Source organism: Apostichopus japonicus, chromosome 4, assembly GCF_037975245.1.
Source record: "Apostichopus japonicus isolate 1M-3 chromosome 4, ASM3797524v1, whole genome shotgun sequence".
Classification (NCBI taxonomy): Eukaryota; Metazoa; Echinodermata; class Holothuroidea; order Aspidochirotida; family Stichopodidae; genus Apostichopus; species Apostichopus japonicus.
In genome coordinates, this window is record NC_092564.1 from 29,010,079 (window position 1) to 29,026,147 (window position 16,069).

At 40.1% G+C, this 16,069-nt stretch overlaps 1 protein-coding gene across 36 annotated transcripts in view; it reads right to left on the reverse strand.

The window, feature by feature from the left end:
* The window catches only part of LOC139967080 (uncharacterized), a 354,423-nt gene that overhangs the window by 64,759 nt on the left and 273,595 nt on the right, over positions 1-16,069 (reverse strand). For 3 of the 36 annotated variants that reach the window (XR_011792880.1, XR_011792881.1, XR_011792879.1), the window contains one exon: positions 13,433-13,601. The exons of 31 other annotated variants lie outside the window; for them this stretch is intronic. The gene's annotated coding sequence lies outside the window, so the exon portion shown is untranslated. Of the gene's footprint in view, positions 1-74; positions 90-3,378; positions 6,790-12,699; positions 12,843-13,432; positions 13,602-15,583; positions 15,719-16,069 lie in introns of those variants that run through there. 2 more of the 36 variants (XR_011792884.1, XR_011792882.1) reach the window with 2 other exon arrangements.

The window sequence follows — 16,069 nt, forward strand, 5'->3', positions numbered from 1 at the left end:
AACTAAAAGACTCTGGTTGGGTTTTGAACTCATGACAGTGTGATGTCTGTCTCTCTTAGTCCAGAGCACTAACCACTGCGCCACAGCAACTGTTAAGAAATAATGCTCGTTTCTAATATTTAAGGTTCATAATGGAAGGAAAGAGGTATAAGAATAGTAAAAGGAAAACTGCCTTCACTGGGGTTTGAACCCTAGACAAGGAGTTGGTCTTGCTCTCCAGGTACAGGCACTACCAACTGCGCCACTGTTACTGTTGAAAATTATTGCTCGTTTCTAATATTTAAGGTTCATAATGGAAGGAAAGATATAAGAATAGTAAAAGGAAAATTGTCTTCACTGGGGTTTGAACTCATGATAGAGTGTTTGTCAGTCCAGAGCACTAACCACTGCGCCATAGCGATTGTTGATAAAACGTGCTCGTATCTAATATTTTTACTTCAGGAAGGAAAAGATAAAAAATTTTTTTAAATGCGTCGAGCGCCCTCTTGCGGCCTCGTTTTTGGTCAGTTTTCAACTTCAGAGGAACAATAGGAGAGCGAAAAACTTTTAGGTCGAACAAAAGATTTCAAAACCTTTGTTCGTCCTAAAAGTTTTTCGCTCTCCTATTGTTCCTCTGAAGTTAAAAACTGACCAAAAACGAGGCCGCAAGAGGGCGCTCGACGCATTTTGCCAGTGATACGTGATTTCAAAGCAGTCAAACCACGTATAAAAGAAATATTTTGGAATTGGGTGCTGTGTGTGGGCGTGCAGGGGGGCCAAAAGAACCTGATTTATGATTTATGAACAAAAATAGAAATCATATAGACAAAAGCCTTTCCCGGTCAGATAATTACACGAAATTGGTGTATAACAAAGACAAGGGTGTCTTCTACTCCACGTCTAATTTTAATGTCGATGGGTGTTTCAGAGAGGACAAGAGAGGAGGCTGAAAAGAGGCGGTTTTCCAATTTGTACACTGATAAAGAACACGTATTTCTATCTTGTAGCCTATTTTGGGACCACGTATCTCCCGAACGGGAGCAGATATGGACCTGGGAGTTGCAGATTTGGGCTCCTGAGCATCGATTACTCCCTGTTACGTCTTTTGGGCTAAATCGATTTGGGGTCAATTTTTGGCAATTTTTATTTGCGCCAAAAATAGGTTTTTTGTCTGAAAAGTTAAAAAAGTACCTCTTCTTGGTACCCAATTCCAAAATAAACTTCAGATTCGTAATCAGCGTGTCGCGAACTACCAGAAAAGATACACATTTATCGATTTTGCGACAACAAATTTTTGCACCTCAAACTTGCAAAAGTAAGACCGAAAAACTTTTACGACGAACAAAGGTTTAAAATCTTTTGTTGCCCCTAAAAGTTTTTCTTTTGTTCTATTGTTCTGTTGCATAACTGAGCGAAAGAAGTTTCATAAGAGAGCGCTCGACGCATCTTGCCAGTGATACGTGATTTCAAAGCAGTCAAATCAAACCTTTGTTTGTCATTTTGAGTTTTATCTTGACATTTATGAATAAATGGGTCAGTTTTGGCAAAAACTGCAAGGGGTACGTACCCATTACGGTGTTTATAGGTGAAAAAACTTGTTGTCGCAAAGGCGATAAATGTGTATCTTTTCTGGTAGTTCGCGACACGCTGATTACGAATCTGAAGTATATTTTGTAATTGGGTGTTGCGTGGGGGCGTGCGGGGGGGGGGGGGAACTGAATTATGATTTATGAAAAAAATAGAAATCTATAGACAAAAAGCCTTTCCCGGTCAGATATTTACACGAAATTAGTGTATAACAAAAACAAGGGTGTCTTCTACTCCACGTCTAATTTTAATGTCGATGGGTGTTTCAGAGAGGACAAGAGAGGAGGCTGAAAAGAGGCGGTTTTCCAATTTGTACACTGATAAAGAACACGTATTTCTATCTTGTAGCCTACTTTGGGACCACGTATCTCCCGAACGGGAGCAGATATGGACCTGGGAGTTGCAGATTTGGGCTCCTGAGCATCGATTACTCCCTGTTACGTCTTTTGGGCTAAATCGATTTGGGGTCAATTTTTGGCAATTTTTATTTGCGCCAAAAATAGGTTTTTTGTCTGAAAAGTTAAAAAAGTACCTCTTCTTGGTACCCAATTCCAAAATAAACTTCAGATTCGTAATCAGCGTGTCGCGAACTGCCAGAAAAGATACACATTTATCGATTTTGCGACAACAAATTTTTGCACCTCAAACTTGCAAAAGTAAGACCGAAAAACTTTTACGACGAACAAAGGTTTAAAATCTTTTGTTGCCCCTAAAAGTTTTTCTTTTGTTCTATTGTTCTGTTGCATAACTGAGCGAAAGAAGTTTCATAAGAGAGCGCTCGACGCATCTTGCCAGTGATACGTGATTTCAAAGCAGTCAAATCAAACCTTTGTTTGTCATTTTGAGTTTTATCTTGACATTTATGAATAAATGGGTCAGTTTTGGCAAAAACTGCAAGGGGTACGTACCCATTACGGTTTTTATAGGTGAAAAAACTTGTTGTCGCAAAGGCGATAAATGTGTATCTTTTCTGGTAGTTCGCGACACGCTGATTACGAATCTGAAGTATATTTTGTAATTGGGTGTTGTGTGGGGGCGTGCGGGGGGGGGGGGAACTGAATTATGATTTATGAAAAAAATAGAAATCTATAGACAAAAAGCCTTTCCCGGTCAGATATTTACACGAAATTAGTGTATAACAAAAACAAGGGTGTCTTCTACTCCACGTCTAATTTTAATGTCGATGGGTGTTTCAGAGAGGACAAGAGAGGAGGCTGAAAAGAGGCGGTTTTCCAATTTGTACACTGATAAAGAACACGTATTTCTATCTTGTAGCCTACTTTGGGACCACGTATCCCCCGAACGGAAGCAGATATGGACCTGGGAGTTGCAGATTTGGGCTCCTGAGCATCGATTACTCCATGTTACGTCATTTGGGCGAAACCGATTTTGGGTCAGTTTTGGGGAAAAAATCAAATCAGGTGTTTTGCCCCCACACAACACCCAATTCCAAAATAAACATCAGATTCGTAATCAGCGTGTCGCGAACTACCAGAAAAGATACATATTTATCGACTTTGTCGTACGAGTGAGCTCGACGCATCTTGCCAGTGATACGTGATTTCAAAGCTGTCAAATCAAAGTTCAAACCATTGTTTGTCATTTTGATTTTTTATGGTTTATAAGGTTCTAAGTTTTGGCAAAATTGTTCTACTGAAAGTTGGGGAGGAAAGGGTGGGGGTGGGCTGGGTTGTATTATGCATTACAAAACACATTACAGAATGTTTCAATTGGCTTAAAAGGGTGTAGTAGACCTATTGCTTTAGTTACAAGGCCTTTCAAAGGGCAAAACGATTTTTGAGAAATATCTACCTTTCATATCGACTGCAATATCATCCTGTCTTGTCAAAACAATTTTGTTGGCAAACTAGTCTGTCAGATTATTCATAACATCCTGTTATATTATGTATGTGTGGGTATGTTAAGCGAGGTCAACTTCCAGTTCCATTTGTAAGGACCAGACAAGTTCTCAAATCACTCTCTGTTTTTTCTTCTACACACTAGAAATAAGAGAGAGAGAGACAGACAAGAAATAAACACGGAAAGAAAAGGAATTTCAGGAATGCCTGTTTATTTTTCCACCTCTTGCGGATCACGATATTACCCCCCCCCGCCCCACCATTTCTGATTGAAAATTAATACCGAGTTTAGAAAGGTTAGGGTAACAGTAAATTTTGTCCGAAAACTATCAATATTGAAAAAGAGAAGACCCTGTCACTCCCCTGCCTGGGATTAAGAGTCGATCAGAAGTCTTCTCTTCAAACCAACCAAACGCTTCACAAACAGAACCTCTTTTCTGGAAAGGAAAAAAGAAAACACTTCAGATCGACCTGGGTGATCTTGCCGTACAAATACAACATCAGGATTAATACCATGGCAATTTCTTTACAGCGTTTCTGACCGTCATCATTCACTTTCCGATAACTATTTTTAGGTTTCGTTATATCAATATTCAAATTTGGTTACATAACACTAATTAACTACCATACAGGATATACATTCAACTTTTTATCTCAATTTAAACTTTTTGTGAACTTTGTATCATTTTACAGCCTTGCAGTTATACCTCACCTCACCTTCCCAAATTTTTTTTTTCCATTCTTTTTTTTTATATTTCTGTGCAAAGAATCTATTTTTCCAAAATTGTAGTTGGGCTAACTACATGCATGAACTATACAATCTGTGGGGTATCAGTTGCCATGGTGACTGCAAAACCCTCCACTTTAAACATGAACGCTCACATGACAACAACATGGAAAATCAGGCATAGGAATCATGCTAATTTTGATATATGACATAATTATTCATTGTGCTATTAATTTCAGTACACCTGTAATGAACATCAGTTGATCCAAACTTTTCTATAAATACTGCCTATTTCTTTTTCTAATATTTCCCTTCAACCTCTCCTATTGTTACAAATCTCTTAATAAGGCACCACCCCGACATACACACAATGGCTGCAGAATGAGTAATTGCAACCACATCACCATGGTAACCTCAAAAATAGGCAAAATACCAAGGAAGTTGTTGAATGAACCCGCCCAGAGGTACACCGGGATACACTTCCTCGTGGTCTGAAGATAGCTATTCCCTTATTATCCAATCACAGCATGCATAACTACAGGTTTGTTCACACCTCCCCATGCTGGCTTTTGAAACTTGTGAAATGCATTTGAAGTTTACAGGCAAATATTATTCTGCATCATCATCATAGCTACACCTTTCATAAATCAAGATCAAGACTAGATACAAATAACGAGTCAAAAGCGGGCTAACAGACTTCATACTTTAACAACCGGTCGCCGTATTTCACTGCTTTTTCTGTGTAAAAACTTTAAAAAAACCGAATACGGTTTAATATTCCTATATAAATAACATAGACGAAACAACATTGAAGAACTATCTTAGTAATGTCAATAATTGAGAATACAAGTCGTAATGAAATACTTTAAACATGAATACATGCATCCAAGACGTAACCTTAACACAAGGAATGAGGAATATATTCATACTTTTTATGTGTCTAGCCATTTAATTATTATGAATTAAGAGAAAAAACAGTAAAGATTGTTTTTAAGCTTGGCTTTGTTGTACAAATGAAGATTACATCTCATATCCAGGGAAAATAGGAAAAAATTTCAACATGCAGTCATATTTGAAAAACAAAATACCCTTTGAAATGTTTGTTTCCATTTTTCTTTCATTACAAAATACCAGGTTTCACAAAGCCCATTCATTCTTCATCCATTCAACAAGGTTAATTGTTTTATTCATGCTCCGCTACACTACTAAACAAACCACATTCCATACAGATCGGCCTCTGTTGACCAGATGCTGTTACTGAAATATTCCCCATTTTCTTTCTTTTGTTAAACCTGAGAAAATCAAAAGACCTATATGATAATTACGTTATTTTTGTTTTGTTTTCGATACCATTAAAATTGCACTTACTAAGGTACACCTACAACTAAATTTTAAGAAGGTCTGAATCCAAAGCCAATAGAAAAAAAAGAGGAAGGAAAAAAAGCTATCCTTCAAATATGGAAACAAAATGAAGCATGCCTGTGAAGTGTACATAAAACGATGTGTTTATATGAGAGCAAATGCACACCTAACAGGCAGATTCATAGTGTTCCTTATTGAATATACAGAAATATTTTGGCAAAGCGATTTTCAATGTCTACTTTCACTACAGCAGTTCTAATGTGGTTTAAATCTTGGCTGTATTTTTGAAGTTCAAGGACTAAAATTAATAACAGTATGTATAAAAAGTGACGTTTGTGCTCCAATGTAATAAGATTACGAATGAGTGGCTTTTCTCGATCGTAAAGGCAGTTTGTATATGTCAAAGAGCTGTAGTTATCATGATTTCTATCACTGTGACCTGGCCTCAAAACAGAAACAAAAGACAAACTTTCTCTTCACAACATGCAAACATTCAGATAGGTTAAAAAAAAAAAATACATATGAGAACAACATTTCAGGGAAATACACAAACCGAACCGACACATGGTCCGGTTATGGAAACCGGGGCATGCAAGAAGGAAGGGGCCTTTATGTGCGCCACTCTCATACATATCTACACAAAATACTAACCGAGGAAAGTGATATGACTCCAATGCTTAAAATCTGTATATGCTTAAAATCTGTTCCGACAAATACATGATATGTACTATACTAAAAAGTTACATTATGCGACTGGAGTAAATAGACCGTGTACGCTCTACAATCCTGTTAGCCTAAAATTTAAGAGAAAAGTGAGGGGAAAAAATAATAAAGAGAGGGAGAAAACTTTCCCCTGGAACAAATTCTGATACAGTCTAGAGTTAATTTCACTATTTAACAACAACCCAATAAACTTATATAATGGAAGCCAACAACAACAAAAAATCTGGCCCAAAAAAATCTGGACATTTTTATACGGTTGACCTCTGCCCTGACTACTTCCTGTCACCATGGACACTCGAGAGAAGCTTCTCGCATCACGGAGTAGGCATATACTTGACTTACATGTAGCTGTTATAATGCGTCTACAAACACAGTACTTGCAAAGAGAGAAAAAAAACTTCTTTTTCTTGGTCGGCGAGAGGGGAAAGTCCTTCAAGGGGGATCCTTCGATGCTCTGACTGCCCTCGGGGTAGGGGGGTGCCTTGTCATCGTTGTCTACCTACTTGCCCTTCACGATACTGACTGTGGTTGTATCTACTGTCCCCGGTTGATCTGAAAGAGTTGTGAACAGAGAGTGACATTGATGAGATCATAATTTAAATTCAAACCCAACAGAAACGCACCTATCTATGCATGTGATGTATTGGTTGCCGGACAAATACCCCCCGGACAAATACCCCCTGGACATATACCCCCCGGACTCATACCTCCGGGACAAGTACCCCCCGGACAATCACCCCCCGGACAAAAACCCCCGAGGACGAATACCTACGAGGACAACTACCCCCCGGACAAATACCCCCGGGACATACACCACCGAGGACAAATACCCCCGAGGATAAGTACCCCCCAGACAACTACCCTTGGACATACACCCACGAGGACAAATACCCCCGAGGACAATTAACCCCACCCCCCAGCAATTACCTCCGGGAAAACTCTACCCGCACAAATACACCGGCACAGATACCTCACCCAGGTTACTACCTGAACTAAACCAGAATACGCCCCAGCCCCCCCCCCCACCCCTACGAGCCCGTTAACCAAGCGGACCTTTAGCTGGTGAACTCCGTAGTACGAAAGCCCATTAGGGCCATGAAAGAAAATTTTCTTAATCTGGTATATCAGATTATTATTCTGATATATCAGATTATTATTCTGATATATCAGATTATTATTCTGATATGAAACGTTAAAGCATCTGACAATCCAAAAATGCATGTAGTAATTAGAAATTGACCGGATGTTCCACGTCTTCTATATAACCCAGGGTTGTCCAACCTACGGCCCGCGGGCCACAGTGCGGCCCGCCGCAAGGTCCCGTCCGGCCCGCCAACCTCATTAATTTACAAATGTACTTTTACCCAGGAATCCTTTTTTGATAAATTTCAGAGATCATTATATCTCAATATGAAGATTGTTTTGATACAGATCAGAAGGCTTGTGAAGTGTCATTTCCTGCAATCTGGGGGTCTTTTGGGCGATTTTTATTCTTGCACGCCACGGGCCAACCTACGGTTGCGCTCCGCTTGTATGGAAACTTCATTTCCCATACAGACCCCTAGCGGGGCCACTGAAATTTGCCGCTCTGGCACGAAACCCTGGATATGCCACAGGAGCTTGTAGGCTCATGCGGCCCCTCCTTTATCAAAATCATTCGAGGTGGCCTCCTCATCAAAAGGTTGGACAACCCTGATATAACCAAATTTAAAAGTAAAATAACGTAGCTGATAAAAACTGCTTATCCACAAAATCACCAAGGTTGAAGAATAAGATGTATGAAGTCGGCCTGACGTTTCGACTGTTTTCTACAGTCGAAATGTCAGGCCGATTTCTTACACCTTATTTAAAAGTATCATAGTTAATAACAATAACAATAATACTACTGCTACTGCCACTGCTCATCATCATCATCATCATCATCATCATCATCATCATCATCATCATCATCATCATCATCATCATCATCATCATCATCATCATCATCATCATCATCATCATCATCCAATTATATCCAATGGATTAAATCTATATGAGAATTCCTCTTGGTAGCTATTGCAGCTGATAAAACATAACGTAGTGCAGATGAGTTGTAAAATACAGTTGCATTTGTCTAGCAGAGATTTCTTGCTTCCAGGGTGAAGTCCTTCTACTAAAATGGCTGCACATGGTATGTATCCACAAAATTGAGTCATGTGTTTTTTCCAGACTGTCTCTTGATTGGCTAGTTGTTGCCATGATACAAAAACATCTACTAGGCCAACTAGGGTACGGTAGTGAAGATATTTCAACAACAGGTGAGCTTGCCTGATTTATTCTGTTGAGTCACAATGTTAAATAGGCTGACCAGCAGTGAACAAAAGAGATGATTTCAAAAGGAATTGCTGGTCTGTTGATGGTGAAAGGCAATTGATGGTTGTGTAGTAAAATCAACTGACAATTGTAAACAAACTGTGATGAAGTACAAATGTTTTTAGAATTGATGATAAAATTTCGCTGCAGTTCCGACAACCTCTTTACATTTGTCGTTTAGTTGTACTCCCCCCTTCCCCTTTCTCGTTCTTTCAGACCGACTACATGGTCACGTGGTTAGAGCATCCGGCTTGTAGCCGGTAGGTTAGGGGTTCGACTCCTGGCTGGGTCATACCGAAGACTGGAACCTACTGCTATTGTGCCTGGTGCTCAAGCAATGGAGTAGGGAAAACAAGCCAGTGCGCCACAACTGAAAAAAGGCCGTCGTCGGCGCAACTTAAACCAATTGGTTAGAAACTGAGCCGTAAAACCTTAACAAATCAACAAAACAACTCTCTCTCTCTACCGATCAGGGTACTGCGAAAGGGACCACTGGCGTAGCAAGCGGGGGACAGAGGAAATAATACCATCAGAAATGTTGGGATCGCAAAAGCGATTGTGAAAAGAACGAGCGATCAAAAACTATTTTAGTACATGGATGTGTAACTGATTGCTCCAATTTGCATCCAAGGGCATTTCGAAAAATGAGATATATGCAGGCCCATACGCTGGGGGGGGGGGGGGGTCGAATGGTTCGGACGACCATCATATAAATAAATATTGAAAATTAAGGGGCCACCCATCCCCTAAGACTCCTCCCACACGATACAAATCATTATTGTGAATTCGATTTCCATGGCGAAATCATGCGTGCGTGTCTGATTTACAAAGCAGAGTGGAAATGGGGAAATGGTGATGGTCGTGGGGAGGGGTATAAGGGAAAAGCGCATTTTGCACATAATGCGCAAAACGCGTATTGTATGTAGAATGTATGTAGATCTAGATCTCATTTGAGAATCACGTTACATGCCAGTGATATCAAGAGAAGTACACATGACAAAGTTCTCCTATCCCTAGTCTCTTTTCGGTCCAACAACAGCGAATAATTGTCGAACAGTGGCACTCCGTGCTTCTGTGAATATTTAGTTTAATTGAGAGTTAAAGATTGAAATAGAAAGTAAGAATGTATATGATGTCATGCCTGTATTACAAGTTGCAAGTCTGATTTAATCATTTTTACTTCAACTCTTTTCATTTATGACAACTTATGTCTCTAACTTTGTTTGTTTAGCCTACCTTCTGTTTTTATTTCAACATGACGTCATATGACCGTAAGATCGGACACGATAATACGGCTGAAAAAAAACTTTGCGTTTCGTGCGCAATCGAGTTTGTGCCACAGTCGTAATTTATGGGCATTAAAGACTAACCCTAGTCGATTTTTTTTTACCCTACAATCCCAATCCTAGTCCTACCAGTCCTAGGTACGTCCCTGCCTATAAGCTGATACAGTATCGGTATTCTGTAGCAACTAAGATTAAAAATATAACATTGTTGAAAACATAACATATTACCTAGGAAGATTTATTGCACATGCCTCAATTTTTTTTTTCTTCTATTGGTGCGTCCAGGGAACTGCTACTCAGAGTAGCAGTTCCATGGAGAGTCGTCGCGCAAGTAATTTTGTGTGTATACAGAATTTGCATATACCAGACTTGCGTGTATACTAATTTTGTGTTTATATACCGGGGCCTCTTGTCGACTTGTCTCGTTTGTGATTTAATCTTCCTTGTAGTTTCGCACAGTGCTCAGAGTACAAGACAGGCAGGTTTGTAACTATTACAATCTGATCCTGTTCCCGGGGTCGTCATTTAATGTCCCAATCCGACAGACGTGAGTCAATTCGCAGCCTTTAGCCACTTTCCGGAATGCTGAGAGAGTAGGTAGCAACCTGTCCGTCGCCACTGCAGGAGAGCCTTGTCGAACCTAACTAATGATCACAGTTAACCCGAATCAATTGCTTACCACTACAATGGAATCAACAACAACTGCAGTACAGCTACTGGACTGCACCGGAAATTGAGCATTACAGCTTTTGAGAGCCATACTCGAGATGGGAATTGAACCTGTGGGGCCAGCGTCACAAACACACAAAATGGAGGCGTGAAGAAGTGAAGATCTTAAGAGACATTTTTGTAGGGGTGGGGACCTTGAGGTGTAGTTTTTTGATACCTCAAAATAAAAACACACGCTCAATGCTGATTGTGTATATGTGACATCACCATGAATTTGGATGCCCCAAATCCCCCAAATTTACCCGGAACTCCTGAAGGCGCCATTGATGTTAGTATAGTCTTGCCTTAGAAGGGCAACAAATTACACCATTTGGCATCTAAGCACACTTTCGTACAGTAGAAAATCTCTTAAAGGTGATGGGACACCCCGTGAAAAATCCCGGGTAAGCGCCAGACGCTACCGGCCTTTGTAAAAATTATTACAAGGAAAACCTATTATTCATTGGCTTATGGGTGGCAATTTGTGGGCAATGTAGCAATCACTAATCTGTTTATAGTTGGAATGTAGAATTATTATAACTAGGGAAAATTAAATTGATTTCTTAGATTATCATCATTCTTTTTGCAAACAGAATGACCAGAGAATAGGTTTTTTTCAAATGGTAGTGACGTCGTGGTCTCAAGCCTCTTTCTTTACTTATGTTTCATACAATCGTACATACTATTATGAAACCTTACAGGAAATTCTGCTGGTATAACGGGCTACACCGTAACCGGGTTTGACTATGATAGCCCAGCGGTCCATGAAACAATGCATGGGGGTATGGATGATGATCATGCACACCAAACTAGAGGGGTGGACCGTGGTTGTGCTTGCCCCACCCCTCCCTTCTGCTCCTCCCATCCTAAAATGGCGTGCACTCACAGGAAAAAATAGCTTAGAATAAGCAAAACAAGAGGAGCGTGGAGGCCGAGTGGCTAATGCTTTTGTTTTATATATAATCCTGTTATGTTGTGTCCTTGGGCAAGACACTTTTATCTCGACAGCCCCTCTCCATCCAGGTGTATAAATGGGAACCTGTGAGGTAAGTAAGGTGTGTGCGCTGGATTCTCAGCAGCCAGCCTGATGACCAGGGATTCAAAGTGCTATGAGATGGCTGTGCCATATAAAGCGCTATACAAAAACTAACATAACATAACAAATCATCAAGTAAAATTACTCAGAAGAACACTTGAAAATGGTAAGTCGCAATAAGCCGGAATTCTTCGGCGATTAATAATACAGAATAGTGTCACTATAACAAATAGTAAATTAATAGTTAGTACCAGCAGTGAGCAATTCCCAACCCAACCCCCGGGCCTCGGTCCATTGTCAAACCGTATCCAGAAGTTTTGGGGGCTTATATATGAAAAGCTTGAATCTATTTAAAAGTCGGGAGGAGGTTATAAGGGCCAGGACACACGACGACCCTAGTGGTGTCAGTTTAACCGTCACCCTGACCCAATTGTAAATATGCTCTCGGAGTTGCCCGAGGGACCAGGGTATATGTTGAGGCCTGCGGGAAACTAAACTCGAAAAAGACTGGCGTATCCGTCGCTGCATCCGTCCCCTATAGTTAACGGCATATGTCCAGGGGTATATTCGTCCGGGGGTATTTATCCGGGGGTATTCGTCCTCGGGGTAAGTTGTCCGGGTGGGTACTTGTCCGGGGGGTAATTGTCCGGGGGGTATCTGTCCGGGTGGTAGTTGTCCTGGGGGGTAGTTGTCCGGGATGGTATTTGTCCGGGGGGTATCTGTCCGGGTGGTAATCGTCCGGGGGGTTATTGTCTGGGGGGTAATCGTCCGGGGGGTATTTGTCTGGGGGGTATTTGTCCGGTCACGGATGTATTGAGTGGACCATAGTATGGTCTCTCATGGCTTACCTGTACATACATACATACACACACACATACATACTATAGCCAACTTATTTTAAGTTTTAAGAGGGTTGTGCTGGGTTAAGAGAGAGGAAGCTGGAGAATACAGGACTAAGATGAATTGTAAAATCACAATTCACAGCTAGGTTATGTAGCCGTGTCTTGAACAGGAAGAAAGACAACGACCTTCCATCTCTCTCTCTCTACCAGTAAGTGGTACGCTCTAGCAGACTATTACCTCCGTGAATGGTCACAGTCTTAGTTGTAATTTTCTGTGTTCCGATCTTCTCTCCATCCTCACTCTCCTCCTTGGTTTCTTTAATTTCAGTCTCCTCGGCTTGCACGATCAGCTCAATCTCCTTCACATCTTGAAGAGGACATCTTCACATATGGAAGAGGAGAGAAAAGTAGATCTATGAGTGAGAGATGATGATGATGATGTAATCCATCGACTGAGAGCGGGTCAACACCACCCTCCAGAGGTGTGACGACAGACCATTCTATTTCAGCCTACAAGCAGGGTATAAGCTAGGGTGATGGTGTAAGTAGGTAGCAGTGGTGGTGAGGGGGGGGGTTGGGATGATAGCGGAGTTTAACAGAATTGGAGTGGGAGGGTAGGAGCAGGATTTTAATGTGTTAGGATGGGGAGGGGGGTAGCATGATTTAAGCCAGAAATGGAACTGCTGAGGAGAGATTCAAATCTGTGTTGCGGAGGAGGAAATGTACAGAGATGGGTTTTCTCACTCTCCTTGAAGAGTTAAACAGACAGACTTATACTGATAACATCTAAAGTAGGGTGTAAATCTGTCTTTCATGACAATTCCTTTCCTTGGAGATCCTAGCCATGTCAGTGAGCCCTCATATCAGACCAATATGCCCACCCCCTGGACTCCCCCCCCCCCCCAAACCACCAAAAAAAAAACATGGATAGAAAAATTATCTACAGGACTTGTAAAATGAGATGAACAAACCTTGACCAGTTTTGTCCGCAATTTCTTTCTTGTAATCAAGGATTTCTCTCTCTGACATCGACGTGAATGGATTGGGAGCGTAGGCCGTTCACAGTACAGCCTCATCTTGGTACTCCCTCTGGGTAAGTTCTTTAGACTTGGCGTAGACTTGAGGGCTCGTGTCGATTGGCTGAGGAGGGCAAAATCAAGGAAGACGAGGTGTGAGCTGTTAATTCATATTTATAAGAACCTCTGTTGTGTTTCTCTTGTCCCTCTTTTTCCAAGACAAGTATCAGCAGAGGATGAAACCATTCATCACATTGGTCAGTTTAATTTTCTCAATGTGTAATATAATATAATTCATACTGCTGTGTTATATGTGTTTAATATTTAATTAACTCATACTTCTTCCATTTGTAATATATATATAAAGGCGGCCATCATGGCATGAAAATATGACATAAAATATTGCAGAAAGACTGTCAAATATACATCCCTCTCTCAAGATGGAAAGCAGAAATGTGATAGTGTTAGTTTTGATATAATGTACATGCAGAGGTTCATCATAATAATAATTATATGGATAAATGCATTATAGGTTTAATAATTCCTACCAACTTTACACTTGCATATATGTTCAAGCTTCACTGAGATGATAGCAAAGAGCAATAAAAAGTAAAACTTGTAACTCTTGACAGGAGGAACTCTAAACAGGTAAATTTGTCAACAACAGGTTCGAAGAAAGACAGGACCCAGTGACAAAAGCTTGTAACGGTTTGTCCAAACCCAGGAAGGTAGTAATTATTGACCGTCACACACGCCCATTACGATAATTACGACCAATTTGAACTAAAGGCAACTGTACTGCTATCTCTTTGTTTCATAGTCTCTTTTTAAATTTCTTGTTTGTTAACTCTTCTCTCAACAGTTCAAAGAAGCTTGTCTCATTTAATAACAATGGCTTTTAAGAGTCCAAGGAAGTAGAGGAAAAGAATGCCACAAAATGTGACAACTTTACATGGTCCTGGAGTGAATGCTGATTGGTCGAATCATACAGAAGATAAGAGCATTGTACATTAAGCAGGACATGCAGAACAACACTGACCACATATCTTGATATGACGTGACATCTCCCTCATTTCAGCCCCCTCTGACGACCAACAATCTCCCATCCTCCACCCCGTCCCAAACCAATAAAAAAAATCAATGTGAAGGGGAAATATTACCAGAATTTGTCCCCAAAAAATGTTATTATTCACAAATTTTGGATTTTGTATTCATATTATATAACATTATAACAAATATTTGGAATAATAAGTTTGAAAATATTAAGTAAATGTGAGTGCAAGCATGCCAAAAAAAGATAGAAAAAAAAGGAATACATGAAAGCCTGAAATGTGAGCAGGCACAGGCAAAGCAGTTAATGTGTAGATAAATAAAAGGAGGAAGAATACAGAACCAAAACCAAAAAGAAACCTTATAGAGAAATGAACAAAAGCACTTTAAGTATTGAGATTTGAGCTGCTTGAATGAAGTGCTTGAATGCAGGAAATTTTTATTGACAACGCACATTTATTGGTTTCTTTTTAACTCCTACTGTTCTGCTTAAATAGGCCGCACAACGTACGTAAAGGCATTATTGCTTTTATAACCATTTCCACAGCTGTTTGTCTGCACTGGAAAGTGATAACGAAAAACGGTCAAACCACTTTTTTTTTGAGGGACAAATTAATTTCAAGAGTTATATTTCTTGATTTTTCTACTGCTAAAAAGTGTTAGAGATCCGCCACGGCTGGATTGTATGCGTTCAACTTGCCAAGATAACTTCCTCCACAGGTTTGGTTAAATTACTGTTAATCAATCATTTCAGTTGCCCTGAATTCTTCTGAAAGCCTTGGATTCATTAATTACAAAATTTCAATATCAGGAAGACAAACTGTTTTCTCTTTTGGTCTTCATTTGTGCACTTGTACACTCATTTGTGTGTTGAAGTCACTCAGACGGACTTGACAAACTTGATGTTGCATAGCAACAAACAGCGCTCTCAGAAGACACTGTGAGTTTCTGTGTGAAACTGTGACTACAATTTGACCATACCCTGTCTGATCCCACGAAAATTGCATGTAAGCAGGCACCTGGATAACTGTTAGACAAGATTTGGTGTCATATTACCATCAAATGAATGTTTTCTTATTTTTGTGTCTTTATCATTTCTCTGTCTTTCAATTCACAGGGGTTTGAACTTTTGAACCATCCTGATACACCCACAACAACATAATGGCGGTGAAAATTAATCCTCCGATGGCACTGTGACGAGAATGCAAAAAATAGTGTTAGAAATGATTGCAATGTTTGAGAAATATGAAGATATATGAAAAACTTCCTAGTGTTTATGTAGTTTACACGACTGAATTTCTGTGCCATGCAATAATTACCCGAATTGCAACTGATGTGTCTTAACTTCCAGATTGGGTTTGCTTCTCTTTGGAGTAGTACATCCAATTTTTCAATGTTCAGATCAGCACTTTAATTGGAAAATGATAGCCTTTTTTCCGCTTCAAGTTTCCCTTCAAAATGATAAGCACTTCCTTGTTCTTTTTCTTTGGTTTTAATTTCGCATCAATCATGATGCAGTTGAAATTTCTTGATGTAGTTGAA